General features: G+C 46.0%; 1 protein-coding gene across 2 annotated transcripts in view; it reads right to left on the bottom strand.

Moving 5' to 3' along the window:
- Nucleotides 1-14790, bottom strand: part of FOXO3 (forkhead box O3) — a 91924-nt gene that overhangs the window by 17192 nt on the left and 59942 nt on the right. The window lies entirely within an intron of this gene.

Raw genomic sequence — 14790 nt, 5'->3', positions numbered from 1 at the left:
AGCGTGCTTTCTGTAATTCTATTTCTTATTCTGCAGTTCACACTGATAATTTATGAGCACACCACCCCCTCTCCATACTTTGCAACAAACTTCCCAGCTCTCCGAGAAACTAGTCACCTGGGTGTAAATACAGAGCCAGCAGCTAGCTCGTAAAGGCTTCTGTCAGAAAGTGTGACGTTTTACCTGTTCCCTCCAGGGAACCCTGCCACAGTTTCACACTCACCATGTAATTTTGGCAGACAGGAGTTGGGCAGGGCGGACTGTCAGGGACAGTGAAGGCACAAGAGTACCCTTTAGAAGAACTTGCATCATTTACACACTGATCTCTTCAGGAAGTGTGGGTTGAATAACTTCCTCCCAAAGAGTACAGAAGGAAGATGGGAGAAAGAGTACCGTGCAGTGGAGAAATCTGAGAGATGCTGTGTTGCCTGGGTGACCAGGACCAATGTTAACAGTGACCAGCACGTTGCTAGCGTGTATCCTAGATAAAAATGCATGGAAAGTGGCAACTTTTCCACCAGTGTTTTCTTCCAAAACCCAAATCCCAGATAAATCATAAGAAAAACATGAACTCTAAGTAAAGGGCATTTACAAAAGCTGTTAGGTACTCCCCAGAACTGCTGCAGCCAAGGAGTGGCCAGGAAGGATAATGGCTGAAGCTAATGCATCCTGGACGAGATCCCATCACAGAAAACCAACAAACAAACCAAATAAATAAATAAGTTGAAAAAAAAAATCTGGAAGCCTGATTAGCATTATAGATCTTCGCTTATAATAATGATAATTAATTACTGGCTCATCCGCGCTGACACTCACACTAGGGCTGTAGGATGTTACCAGGGGACACTCGATGGTGGATCCATGTGGATTGCTGCTAATTCCACACATTTCCTATATATCTAAAACAATCCTTCTCCCGTTAAAGTAGGACAAATCCCCTTAAGAGTCCTAATAATCTGCACCCACTGCAAAAATCTTCCTCCTGGCTTAGCAGATATATCCAGTTGTCAAGGATAACCAGACTCGGACTTCTCTCTGCCACTGGCCAATCCCATGAACCCATACAAATCATTTCGTCTGTCTGCAACAACAGCTGGTTCCCATCTTCATTATGGTCCTGATAAAATCCAACCACCCCTCCCTGCTAGGATGATGTAACAGTGATGAATGATAATGCTTGAGAAGCTAGTCAGGCTGTCAGCCGGTGTTTCTCTCCTGTGCTGTGCAGGTCCACTGTGAGGAGTGCCCGGAGCCAGGGAAGGCCTGGTCTAGGCTGTGAAATGCCTTCAGTGAAGCAGGAAAAGAGCTGACCATGTTCCCCACATCTGGAATAGCACCTGCAGGCCAGATGAGTTTTTATTGGCAAGTAAAGATGAAAGACGGTGCCTAGTGCCTCATATTAAATAGGAACAATTCTAAAAGTCACATTTAGAAAGAACTGGCAACCATCAACTGTATTCATGTAGAAGGCACAAGTACATGTGTTCTACCAGATTGTTTTTAAAACACAGAGTCAACAGAATTTTGTCAGAAGTAAACTACTTAAAATACAAAGTATTCCTGATATACATCCCTATTCAAGAAGGGGCTGCAGTTCAGGCCGGGCAAAGAACACCTGCAATTCTGGTCACAGCTGTTATTTTCTACAACTGCCTCCAAGCCAGGTAAGATGGAGACGCCAGTACCTGAGGACCCAGTGAAGCAGGTGCTGCCCAGGAGACAAGCACCGTTTCCCTCTTGTGTTTGTTTGTTCAGAATGGTTCAGAAACTGTTTCTCTGAAACAGGATGCTTTCTCCACGCTGTGGTAAGAGGCACATTCCTAACATGCACTTGGCAGAGAAGAGCAAGGCCCACTGTGAGTACATAGATAATTCGATGTATTTAGTAAAATGTAAAGACAAACTTTAGGGTGAAAAGTAAGCTGGTCCCCACCCCCTAATTATTCCCAACCAAGTGTTCATACAAACACCAAACGTTTACAAAATTGAGCAATCTTACATATTCAGTGATCTTGATCTTTTAGGGAACAATATTTTTTAAATGTATTTCACTGTTCCTAATTCTAAGCCTACTAAAAGACAAAGGAAATCTTTTATGAGTTCTCTGATAGCCATGTAAATACCATGACTCTATGTCCCCAACAACACATATGTATAATTTTATGCAATTGCAAGTAGCTAAAATTAGAGACAGATACCAAGCTTCTGCAAGGGCCTGAAGCACCTGGCAGGGAAGGCTAGTCCCCAGGGAATCAGCAGGAATGGTCACGAAGACTGGCCTCCCGCCCAGGTCCCCAACTGCAAAGGGAAGATCTGAAGGTCTGCCAGGTCATAGCACTGCTGGCTCCTGAACCCTGGGCTGTAAGTTCACTGCCTCTAATCCTCGTAAGGCGGCCAGGCAGTGTCTTGATTGCGCATGTCAAGTCTCAGGGCCAGAGAGATCAAACAGCGCAGGCCGCCGGCTAGTGCACAGCCCTGACAGCCCAAAGTCGGTCTCCCAGCTTCCGTGTGACAATTTTTCTATAGCTCTTCTCTGGCCAGTTACTCAGATGTCACCATTTAATGTCTTTGTGAAACAGTTTAAGAAAGATACCCCCAAGAAACACACATAGAAATAATCTTGTGATTTTATTTATTAAATACTTGGAAATTTAGAGGCCTTTCCCCAATTTTTGTAGAAATTTTGTAGAAAAGTATTTTGTCCCTCCCAAGGAGAGATTATCGTCCACACTGATGATGGGACCACCACAGGCTCTTGCACAGAGCCCACCTTAGGAAGAAAAGTCTCCACTGGCCTCTCATTTTAGAGGGTTATTAGTGGTGCAACACAGTTCCGAGGCTCATTATCTACAGCGCTCAGACAGGTCTTGCCAGCTCCTAAGACAACATGAAAACTGGGCCACCATCTTCCCGACTGGCCTCAGGCCCAGCAGCCTCTCTTCACGCAGACTGGCTGCCGTAAAGTTCACAATCTGAAGGAGGGACAGACAGAGACCAGTAAACACAGCTCACCTGTCTGCCACCACCTAAGTGCCCTGCAGAGCACACACCAGCCATAAAGTATTGCTGTGTTCAGAGGCCCAATGTCTGGCTTTTCCACTTCAGTTTTATTGAAAACAAAAAAGTCAAAGAAGAGGAAGGAAAGAAGGAAGGAAGGAAGGAGGGAGGGAGGGAGGGAGGGAGGAAGGAAGGAAGGAAGGAAGGAAGGAAGGAAGGAAGGAAGGAAAAGAGAAGAGCTAGGTAAAACACCAGCCCTGAGATAATTTTCTCTACACCTTTTCTGGTAGCAAGTGAAAAGGGAGGCAGGTTCTGTAAGACTCTGCAGGGTCCTCCCCAATTTCAGTCTCTGGAAAACCACCATTAAAAATATCCTGCTGTGCTGGGGGAGGGGGAAGGGTGGTACAAGCCTTTAATCCCAGCACTTGGGAGGCAGAGGGGAGCGGATCTCTGAGTTTAAGGCTAGCCTGGTCTATAGAGTTCCAGGACAGCCAGAGCTACAGAGAAACCCCATACTGGAAAACAAACAAAACAAACAAACAACCCCCTTCCAAAACTGTGTCTTTCCACTAATTTTATGTCATCACCCTAAGAAATAATCTAAATTTCTAAGGTGTAAGTGGAGAATGATAGTTTGGTAAACCTCTAGTTCTACCAAGTACAGGGTTACTAACCCTACTCACGTATACACTTGAAGTCCACCATGAAGTTCACTTGGCTAGAAACCCATGCATTTTCCTCGGCTGCTCTGTCACCGAGGTTGCCCATGAGCCACCCCATACAGACCTTGTGAGCAGCTCCAGTTACTTAAGAGTCAGGTCTAGAAGAAACTGCTGCTTCACGTGCAAGCACACCGACTTCCCTCAGCTCAAACTCGTATTTATAAAACCTTGGGAAACTCCTACAGCTTGTCCAAAGTGGGCAAAGCTAGAAACAATCTCCCTCTTTTCCCGTTACTCGTCTATGAAATAGCCCACAGTGAACAGGTCTGCACAGGGGCCGAGCCCCCACGAGCTGTGGTTAATTAGTAACCAAGCTGGCAAACTTGATTGCGGACCAAATTAGTGGCAAACCATCCGGGAGCTGTGCAAGAGGTGTGTGGAGGAGGCAGCCTGTTGGGATTGACATTTCAGTCTTGCTGACTTCACTGTGTGGGCCACCACCTAAAGATCCCTTTGCCCCCGGCCCACTTAGAAGACATTAACATAAAATGACTGATTAGAATTTGAAAATTATTTTCTTCACGTAACGAACAGGTTTCTGTTACAAAATGCATTCACCGCAGAGGCTATGTATCCATGACCCTTAACTATGCCATACCATTATGAGGACAGGTGGAAACAACAGAATGGGAGTCGGTGAGAAGCTGCCCAGAGCTGGAGAGAACTCTGAGACTCATTTGCAGAGTGGGTGAGTAATAGAGCAAGCAAGGGAGGGTAGCCATGGAGGAGCCGGCCACGCTGAGTCAGGCCTAGCACTGTGTGATCTGGACCTCAGCCGCCCTTTGGGGGAGGCAGGATCACACGCACTCTCTACACCTAGGACTGGAGGATGCTCAGAATGCAACCCTACTTAGCTGAGGGCCAAGTACAGCTCTCGGCTACAGATCCCACACACAAGCAAACATCTCGGACCTTAAATTACCGTTTTCCAAGCACCGTTGTGCTTTAAGTCAAAAGGTGAGAGGGTGGTGCCTTCCAAGAAAGGATTACGAACTTGTAAACGTTTTTTAGGGTGCAGTGCCAGTAACGGAGACTTCTTGACGGCTGTTTCACTGCATCTGCTTCAGCTCCTTCCGAGCCATGTTTACCCTGTGGAAACTCTACTAACCCAGACACCAGCTGCATGTGCTCTCTCTGGGACACAGAGAGGGTTTGTCTGGAAGTAACATGTGGTATCAATTTATCCTTCTCAGCAACAGAAAGAGAGTCTACTCACTTTAAAAATAAAAAGGTTGTGCAATTTAACTCTTAAAAGCCCCGCCTTTTTTGGGGGGAGGGCACAAAGACAAGTCCGGTTCTTCCTCCTCCTGTTTTTTAATTTATGTGTATTTCCCGGGCTGTATAGAGAATAAGAGAATATGTAATGGTTGTCACTCTATGAGCCCATCATTGCCCACTAGACTCAGGAGACACTGCAAATGGCTGGTTCCCAGCTCAGCGCTCACCTGCCTCGCATGCAGAGCCAGTGTTTTCCGTTTGTCTCAGCGTTAGACTCGTTTAGACTCGTTGACGACCTAGAATGAAGCTGTTCGATACCTGGATTCCATTATTTGCTCCTGGTGAATTACAGGTGGCAATGGTTGCTTGGACCATTGCAGATGTGTAAATGGTCAGTCTCTGGGGCCGCAGAGGTTGGCGTGCCACATGCAGAGGCAGTTACAGGAAGAGCTGGTTGGGCTGACAGGGCCTCTCAAAGGTTTCAGACAGGGCTTTCTGTTTTTACTCAGAAGCAATTCTATAGTGGAGCTGCCCATCTGATTCTCCCAGGGGACATTTTCCTCACCCACGTCCCTTCCCAGAGTTCTGGTTGAATACTTATGGCGAGGCCTAGGTATTTTACTCTTTTTTTTTTTTTAACTTTTGCTTTCTCAAGACAGGGTTTCTCTGTGTACTCCCGGCTGTCCTGAAACTCTCTCTGTAGATCAGGCTAGCCTTGAACTCAGAGACAGCTGCCTCTGCCTCCAAGGTGCTGGGATCAAAGGCCTGTGCCACCATTTTAAGTTGAGGCCTGGGTATTTTAAAGCCCCCCCCCCCAAGTTATACTAATTAGTATTCAAGACAAACCCCACCGAGGTCCCCCTCCCCCTATAGCACTCCACTGACTTGAGTCTCAGTGCCTCAGGTCTGGTAACAGTGCATTGACTTCCTCTGAGTCCAACACTGAGAAGTTAAGGGCAGGAACGGGGGTCAGAGGGTTCAGTGGGGAGTTAAGGTAATTGAGAACTGAAGCCCAGATTGTCTTTATTTAAAGTGTCTGGGTATGGCGAAGGATCGTCCACCTTGTTCTGGTGGCTAGCAGCAAGAGAAAAGCCAGAGTCTCACCCGACACTGCCCCCACGCTGCAGGAGACCAGTCTTTGGCTGGCTCTGCCCTTGCCTGCATTCATCTCCAGACTCTATCTCCTCAGGACTAACACCATGAGTAAAAGCAAACACTCGTGTCAGAGCATAACCCTGACGTGTGACAGCAGGCCTGAAAGTTGAAAAACATTTTTCATATGTGCTATGTATAGGGGCCAAAACCCAAGCCTTTCAGCTTGATAAAATGTAAATAAACCTTCATTAAAAGTATTACACAATCAGCTCCAATGTGCAAGAAAAGCTTGTCTGTTTCTAGTCTTACTCTTGTCTAAAGTCTTAAAAGTTTAAACCATTAAAGGGCCTTGAAAAACAACGATGTTCTAAAATAAATGTTGTTGGGAACTTGGCTGAGGGGTTGTATTTCCAGCTAGAAACAAGACTTCCCGCTAAATTTGCTGACAGTAATTCCCTACCCACAGATGTCCTCTGGAAACATTTAAGTTTTCATGCAGACAGCCAGTGACAGCAGGATTAAGACAGTCATCAGATGAGCAGAACAACTGTCCGTTTTCATCCTCGACACCCCCCTCGCCTTTCTCAGGTAGCAGCTGGCTGGAGAAGCAGCCGAGAGAAAACCCCAGCTGTGGAGCAAATTCTCCTCACTGTGGAACGAGCCCACATGCCGCTGCATGGTGGTGTTGGGCTTTCTAGTGTGGACCTCACTTTAATACAGTAATGATAACATACATTAGTTGCTCACCAAGCAATCGTTTTTGCAAGCTATCCCACAGCTGTTTCTGCTCTCGTAGGGCAAGAGGGAACATTCCATTCCTCCCAGCCAAACTTGCACTTCCGGCACACACAGAACCCTGGCAGCCTCACAACCTCTGCCCACACCCACTGCTTGCAGCCCAGCCCTCCTCCTCCCCCCAGGCCTTGTACTTCCCACTCCACGGTCCAAGCCCCAGACTGAGGAAACAGCCACAGGTACACAGGCCACATGACTCCACAGAGCAGGTTAGACAGCAGCTTTTGGCCTGCCCTTCTCTTCAGTGTATTCTCCCCTGAGGTTTTCAAACTATTTCCCTCTTCCGAGAGAGACTTGATAAACACACACTACTGAAATTCCCGTTAAAACCAAGCTTATCCAGCCCATATAAAAATCAATGTATCAGAGAATTCAAAGCCAAAGGCTCACAGAACATTCTTGAAATTTATTTTGCAGTGTTTAACACGATAATTTTATTAACCTAATCTTTACCCAAGATTTTTAAAAAGCTACATCTTCTTCCAGTTTGGAAACGTACTGTGTATAGAAATGGATGAAAAACAGACATTAGAAATTCACATCCAGAATTCAGGGGACATACCAGAAAGTTTAGAATCACTTTAGTGACCTTACACAAGTGATCAGGGCAAGAAGCTTGGTATAGCATAGGGGAAATATGATGCCAGGAAACGTAGACATAACTCTATAGTGCAAGAAAATGAGGACGAGGCCATAAGGCCACACTTGAATTCAGTCAGCCAGTAAGTGGTAACAGGGCTGAGGCAAACTCGTATCTCCTAGTCTTGAGGCATAAAGGTAATGTCACCCACCCACCCACCCCATCCATCCACCCACCCACCCTACCATCCCTCCCTCCCTCCCTCCCTCCCTCCGTGGGACCTGGTCTACAGTGAGTACTCAAACTGCTTTCATTTAGTCACGGAATCCACGGGAAGGGGGCAGGAAGCACAGACAGGTCTGAGCTGCACTTCAGGATGAGCTGTGAGCGGGCTGTAGAGTAAGCATCCTTCTACTGGGTAAGGTAAGCAACACTAAGGTTGCTATGGAGTCCATGGTCTCACCCAGGGTATTAGGAGATGAGACACATGCTGACCCAGCAGAAAGTTCTGGCAGAGCGATGGGAAGACCAACAAATGGACAGGGTGTAGACTGATCAGTGGTGCAAGACCTTGGCAGGAGGCAGCTAAGATCTAGCTGGGATGGAGTTTACTCTAGTTCATCTTGCAAGGCTTTGGGGCCTTCACTACTCACTCACTCACTGGAAATCACAAGTAACAACCTTGGCTCCAAGCAAGAGCACATGAAGGGAAACCCACAACTGCGTGTATTTTACCAACAATCTGAAGGAAATGCATGGATTTGCGGCCTGCCAGGACCTGTGCCCGGCAAATCTCATTTTCCTCCCACAAGCAGGAAGCTAAGAGGTAAGGAAGCTTAAGAATGTATGTGGTGAGCATTGGTGCTGTGAGTCTGGCCTGTTGGCTCACTCCCCAAAGCTCTTCAGCCATGTGTTTTTCCCAGTTAGCACACCCACTGAGGAGGGAGGCCAAGCTGACAGGGTGTCTGGCGGCTTCTGTGCTGAGGGAAACTACCCACTGAGTCCAGGCAGTATTACCTGGCTGTCCTTGGGAGGTCGAAAATCAGGTCCTCAAAGAGCTGGTGTGATGCCACATTTCTCATGCCAGACACGTCAGGCAAATGTCTGCAAGTGCCCTGGACCGCTAGGATGAGTCTTAATCTGAAACAGGGACCCTACTTTATACTATTTAAAACATCTAATTAGCCTATTATTAAGCCAGAGAGAGATTAGCCTGTTTCAAAATTACGTGAATCTTAAAATATGATGTCTTCTGCTTGCAAGTGAGAACAGACAGGGTGCTTCTGTTTAACCTCACTCAAAAACTCCAGAAGAAAACTGTTAGTGTTGCAAATGTGACGACTCCTCTTTCTGCAGCAGCAGAAACCACTGAAGTACAAGCACACCAAAGGGATGGGTGTGGGGTGTAGGGTAATGGCTTAAACCTGACAGCCCCATAGCTCAAATCCAGGAAAACCGATTCCTGCTCTGTTTGCCATCACTCCCTTCCCGGGAAATCTGCTGGCTTTAGCACCCCACAAACACGACTGTTTCCAGCTTTTTGGATGTCACAACTCAAAAAACCTGTTCCCTGATATCTTGTTATTTCAGAAGTAATATGCTTTTTGGAAGCTCTGAAATACATGCCAACGTGTGGGTTCAAACAGTTCCACATGCTGGAGAGGCAGAGGGAGAAGGCAGTTTTCTGAGTTAATTATTCTAATACCATGAGTTCAGGTGAAAGAAGCTGTGGACAGAAACCAATACCGCATCCCACATACCAATGTGACAATTACAAACAAGCAACTGAAGAAGTTCCTTCATAGAACAAGGAGTCCAACCCGCCAGTTCTGCAGTGACTCAGGCCAACAGCGTCCCAGTCTCCCCACTGAAACTCAGCTAACGTGGAGCCTCTGGGGAGCCGCCTTCCACACTACAAGCTCACCTGTATGTGCAGCTTGCTACTCCCCACACTACAACCTCACCAGCGTGTGCAGCCCCCACATACACACCATAACCTCACCGTGTGTGCAGTGCCTCACTATACTGGTTTAACAGGATTTTCTCTCACGCAAAACCACAGGATGCAAAAGCGGCTGATGACCAACATAATGATATTGCTAAACATTCAAATGAATCAGCCAATGAGCCCAGGGCACTGCTGGGTACCAATTACAGACAGAAGAGCACCAGACAGCTCCAAAATCTACATTAAAAAATCTCCAATGAATAGATTAACTACACATTGGCATTTCATCTTCTGTAAGAGTTTCCACTTCAAGTCTAGGATGTCTAATATGAGACTGCTCCCTGGGCTACGATGAGTTAGGAGGTTGAATGTGCACGGGATTAAATCAGTTTCTCTAGACTACATTCAACAGAGGGAGCTATTTTAGTATTAATATATACTAGGTCTTAATCCATTTCATGTACTGTAGAGTAAACATACGTTCCTAAAACGAGAACACCAGCAGTAGTGTACTATCTGTTGCTTGAAGGGGGACCAGGAGAGTTGTAAGAGAATCCACCAAATAGAAACATGATCCTGCACATCCTTCTCTAGAATCTACCTCGGCGAGTACAGTTCTCATCTCTCATCAAGTAAATAAACGTCTCTTTGGGACAGATGAAGCCCTTCAAAGAAAACCACAACCGGTCAAAATGCAGAGTTGTGAAGCCTAGGCCCAACTGATACATCTATAACACAACTCCTTCATTCAGGTTCAGGGCCCATTACAGAAGAGAGGGCATAAAAATGTGAGTCAGAAGAACAGGGAGTTCACTGTGAAACCGTGTCTCCTAGAAATGTCAGAAGCTACACCCATGACGTCTCTTCAAGATGGTGGCCTAAGCATGAGCTGAACAAGGACAACAGACAAGCTAGTGTGGGAGGGGGAAAGCCTGCCAGGCCTCACCCTTACACGAACAACTACAGGTAACCAAGGAACATGAGAGGAGAAATAGTCTTCCCCAGGAAAGAGCAGACCAACTGGTTATCTAATATGAATGGTCAGCCCTGAAAACACAGTGTAAGTGACATACAGAGCAGGATGTATCTATGTATTTAGGAATATAACACATACACACATACAGATGTGAGCACACACATGTAGTAACAAAGAAAAGGAGGCTATGAATTGGGGAACAGGGGAGGATTTGAAGGGAAAAGAAATATGATGCAATTATGATCTCAAAAGAAAATTATAGATGTATTTACTACATCTATTTTTAAAGAAAGGTAAGCATGTAGCGTGAGTGGGAATCACAAACGGGCACTTCACAGGCTGAAGAGATTTAGGAATCTGTTCGTGCAGGTGAAAGAAAAGAGGCCACAAGAGCTGGGGAAGGATCCACAACTCTGCTGCAGGTTTGACAGTTCAGCAGAGTTTACGGCTCGCAGGTGTGGGCTGTCAGTGGGTCTAGGCCGTTTACAGGCCCTGGCATATGACGGCTGCGTGGGTAGAGTCTGACATGGCAGGTTAGCCCAGGCTCTGTCCTGCAGTGAAGTCTATCACTTGGATCACCTGACATTCCCAGCTTGTTCTGTTTGGGGTGCTCACCTGCTAACAGGAAATGTGTTGACCCCACAACTCGACCATGTGTGAAAAGGTAAGGTCTTAACTCTTTAACACCCTTTTATCCAGACAAAACAAGAAAAATGCCTAGGAATAGATACCAAGGAGGCAGTCTCAGGTTCAATGGTATCGTCGAGTGACGTAGTTTCAACATTACCCCATTCCATATTGCTAGCTAATCCTGCAGAAACAAGTCCTCAGAGTATGTATATGTCTTCTCAAGTAAGAAAGACTGTCAAACCCCAATAGTGATTGTGGACAAAGCAGTGAGGGTGTCATCTTGTTAAAAAATGTAACAACCTAGTCCAGAAGATCATCCATCCCACCACCTGGAAGCCTTGTTTTTACATGTCTTGCAAACAATTATATATAGCAACTCTGTTCTGGACCACCATTCAAGGAAAAGTTTATCTGTCTAGTTAACAGCTTGAGACTGTCTCCTTCAAAAGCAGGGAGTTCAGTGCCTATTACAAAAGGCTTAGGAGCCCTAGCTCAGGTTTCTGCAAGCTTAACAAATGTGTGGTCGTCAACTTCAGCCTGTGCTTAGAGGGAGCTGGAATAGAATAGAATAGAAACAGGAAGTTCCTGTACCTCTCTCCCTTAGGCTCTCAACAGTTTCAGCTGAGTCCTTAACTGCCAAAGGTGATGCTGAGCAGCCTTTCCCAGCCAAATCTCTTCACCTTTTCATGAGACAGAATCACGGTAGTGAGATGCAGATGCAGCACTAATCTGGCTCTCCTGAGGATACTTTAGGCTCGGTGACAGAGAGCTATGAATAAAGGACAGCAGAAGAGTCCTGAGTTACCGTCCTGTAGCTGCAGCGATCTGCACTCATCTCATTCCTGCTGCTGCCGTCTGTTTAGGAAGAGGACACACGTTTGCAGCTTACCTTCCTCTATTAGAAGATAAAGAGCAACCCACCCATGACCTCAACACTGGGCACTCCGTCTTAGGGCAAATCTCACCTGTCGTAGTCACTGTTCTACAGTTGACAGAGATACCATGACCAAGGCAACTCTTAGAAAGGGAAGCATTTAACTGGCGCACAGCTTCAGAGGCTTATTAGTCCCTCATCTTGGCAGGGCGCGTGGCAGCACACATGGAGCTGGGCAGCAGCTGAGAGCTACATCCTGATGGGCAGGCAAGAGAGGTAGAATCTGGGGGTGGCATGGGCTTTTAACCTTAAGACTACCCACAATGCACACTTCCTAATCCTTTTAATCCTTTCAAACAGTGCCATTCCCTGGTGACTAAGCCCTCAAATCTATGGAACCATACTCACTCAAACCACCACACCACCCTAGCATATATCAAGTGTTCTACAGGGTCTACATATCCATTCTAGAACACTAGGCCACTCTAAAGGGAGTCTTTTATTCTTGATTTATCCATGGCCTGGTTAGAGTTAACATTCATCTTATGACAACATCCCTATGACATGTCATGAATGTGGAAACCCAGGATTCCCTTCTTTCACATAAGCATACTTCCAGTAAAATTACTTTTCATTCTTCTAATAGAATTTAGTAATCTGGGATCTAAAGAAAAATGCACAGGAAGTTTCCATAAACATATAGTATACATAATAACATGTAACACATAATATATATTACATGCTTACTGAAGGTTTCTAAGAGATTAATTTTCTAGCATAAACCAGGATCTTCTGCTACTAAAGAAATAGAAAAACCTCATGATTTTATGCACCAGTTTTAAACTACTGACTTAAGTGTTCTGGTTCAGAGAAAATTGGTATTTTTCTATTCTTCCCTTTCCTCTCAATAGCCAACTTCCACTTGGCAAAAGGAAGGGTACATTTACTACAGTGATCACATGCACCTGCTTGTCCAGTGCCTCTGGAATGATACTGGATTGCTGCCATATAGCCAAATAATGTGCTCTTGGAGAAATAATTATCAGTTAAAATGCCACAAAATGGGCCAGCATTTGCACTCTGCTTGTGCTGTGAGATACTCTGGCACCAAACTCTAACTTTCTTTGGTTACTCAGAAAATTACCTTAATTTGCTATGATACTATTTGTGGACACTCATGGAAAAGAAAAGCAGGTACCTAGAAGAAACCTAGGTAAGGTCGTCAGCAGCCGGTCAGAAGTCAGACCCCAGCCTATGCTGTGTGACAGAGGCTGCAGAGTCAGAGAAGAGCCACAAACTGCAGGCAAGTTGTCAATATCTATTGCTTCCAGCCGAAGTTAACTGCCAAAAGAGTTTGGCAAAGCACCGGCTTAAACCATGGAGAGGTAGATTTCAGTTTATCTCTACCTATATATGAGGTCTAAAAATGGGGGAGGGGTTGTTAAGATTTAGATACCATTTGGACTTTTACAGAAAGAATCCTATGGCTTTCCTATATCCCACATGCCAACTTACGTAGTTACTAGAGCATTTCTGGGAGCTGGGGAGAAAGGCTCAGCCAGTAAGGTGCCTATCACCCAAGCATGAGTGAAGCCCTCAGCTTGATCCAACACCCAATGGGCCCTGGTGCTCAGTGGCAAGCTCCAAGTCCATGAGAGACCCTGTCTCAAACAGTAGCAGGCGAACAAAGAAGGGAAACACCTGATATAGACCTTTGGCCTCCAGACCCTTGCATGTGCATGCACATATGTGCGCGTGCACACACACACACACTCACTATAAAACATGGAAAAGCCATATGAGCCCATGCAACAACAGGAAGAATTAAATAACCACCACAACTATCCACCCCCAGTCTTCCTGGTGCATTCAGGGCATGTCACACACCTTCTTTCGGAGTCAATGACCTCCTCCTTCCCCTCTGGACTAAGCAATGCCAACGAAATGACGTGTAGAAGGGCTGGCATCAATGAGGGAAGCCTGTTCCCAGAGTCCCATTGCCAATGAACCCACCTTCTGCAGTGGAATCAGTAGCAGATCCTCAGATTACACGGTTCATCTTACCCTTCAGAAAAGCACATTTCAAGCATGCAGACATAACCCCAGTGCTGGAAGCAGACACGGGATGCCTAGACCTTAACGACCAGCTTGCCTGACCTAACTGGTGAGCCCCAGATCTCAGCTGAGAGACCCTGTCTCAAAAACAAAATGGAGAATTCCTGAAGAACGGCACCTAAGGTTGACCTGTAGATACCACACACACACACAATGAAGTGAAAGAGACAGGTGCACACTGAAACCCAGCAGCGCCATGGTTAGAAGCTTAGCACACTGACATGCTTCTGCGTGTGACATAAAGGCATCAATTTCTCTGTGCATATTCTCTTGCAAATACATTAAATTTGGAACAAGCTAATTATAAAAGCTAAAGTGTCTGTAACAGTGATTAGAGGTTTTGTTCACATTCAGACGACACAGAAGGGACAGCAAGCAGAGACGGCTTTTATGTGCTGAACTCCCCCACACACATCACGAGGGTCCTTAAATTCCAGTTCTTGGGGATCCAGGGCCTGCTGACAGGCACCAGGCACACATGTTGGTGCACATACACACACAAAGGGAAAACATACTCGTAAGATCAAATTTTAAAATAAACAAAAGGTGGTTTTTAAGGAATAATTGTGTAAGTGCTAACACTGTCATCTGGTGGTACAAGTGGCAGGATGTGCTGTAATCCTAAAGGTGCCTCAAAGCTTCCCATGTTCGGACATAGAGGCCGCTGAAGACAGACTTGGGAGTACTTGCAAATAGCAGGCAGGTATGCAAACAAGAACAAAGCACAAGGCCAACTGCTCTCTCATGGGTTGTCATCATAACTTCAATGCCCAACAAGCTCCTTGCTCCGTGCCAGCCAACATCAGTAGGCATGTGGACAGTGGGCACGAGCTTTCAGGA

The sequence above is a fragment of the Micromys minutus genome, assembly GCF_963924665.1.
Source record: "Micromys minutus genome assembly, chromosome: 25".
Taxonomy (NCBI): Eukaryota; Metazoa; Chordata; class Mammalia; order Rodentia; family Muridae; genus Micromys; species Micromys minutus.
Note: the sequence above shows the minus strand (reverse complement) of the source record. Positions and strands in the feature narration are given on the sequence as shown.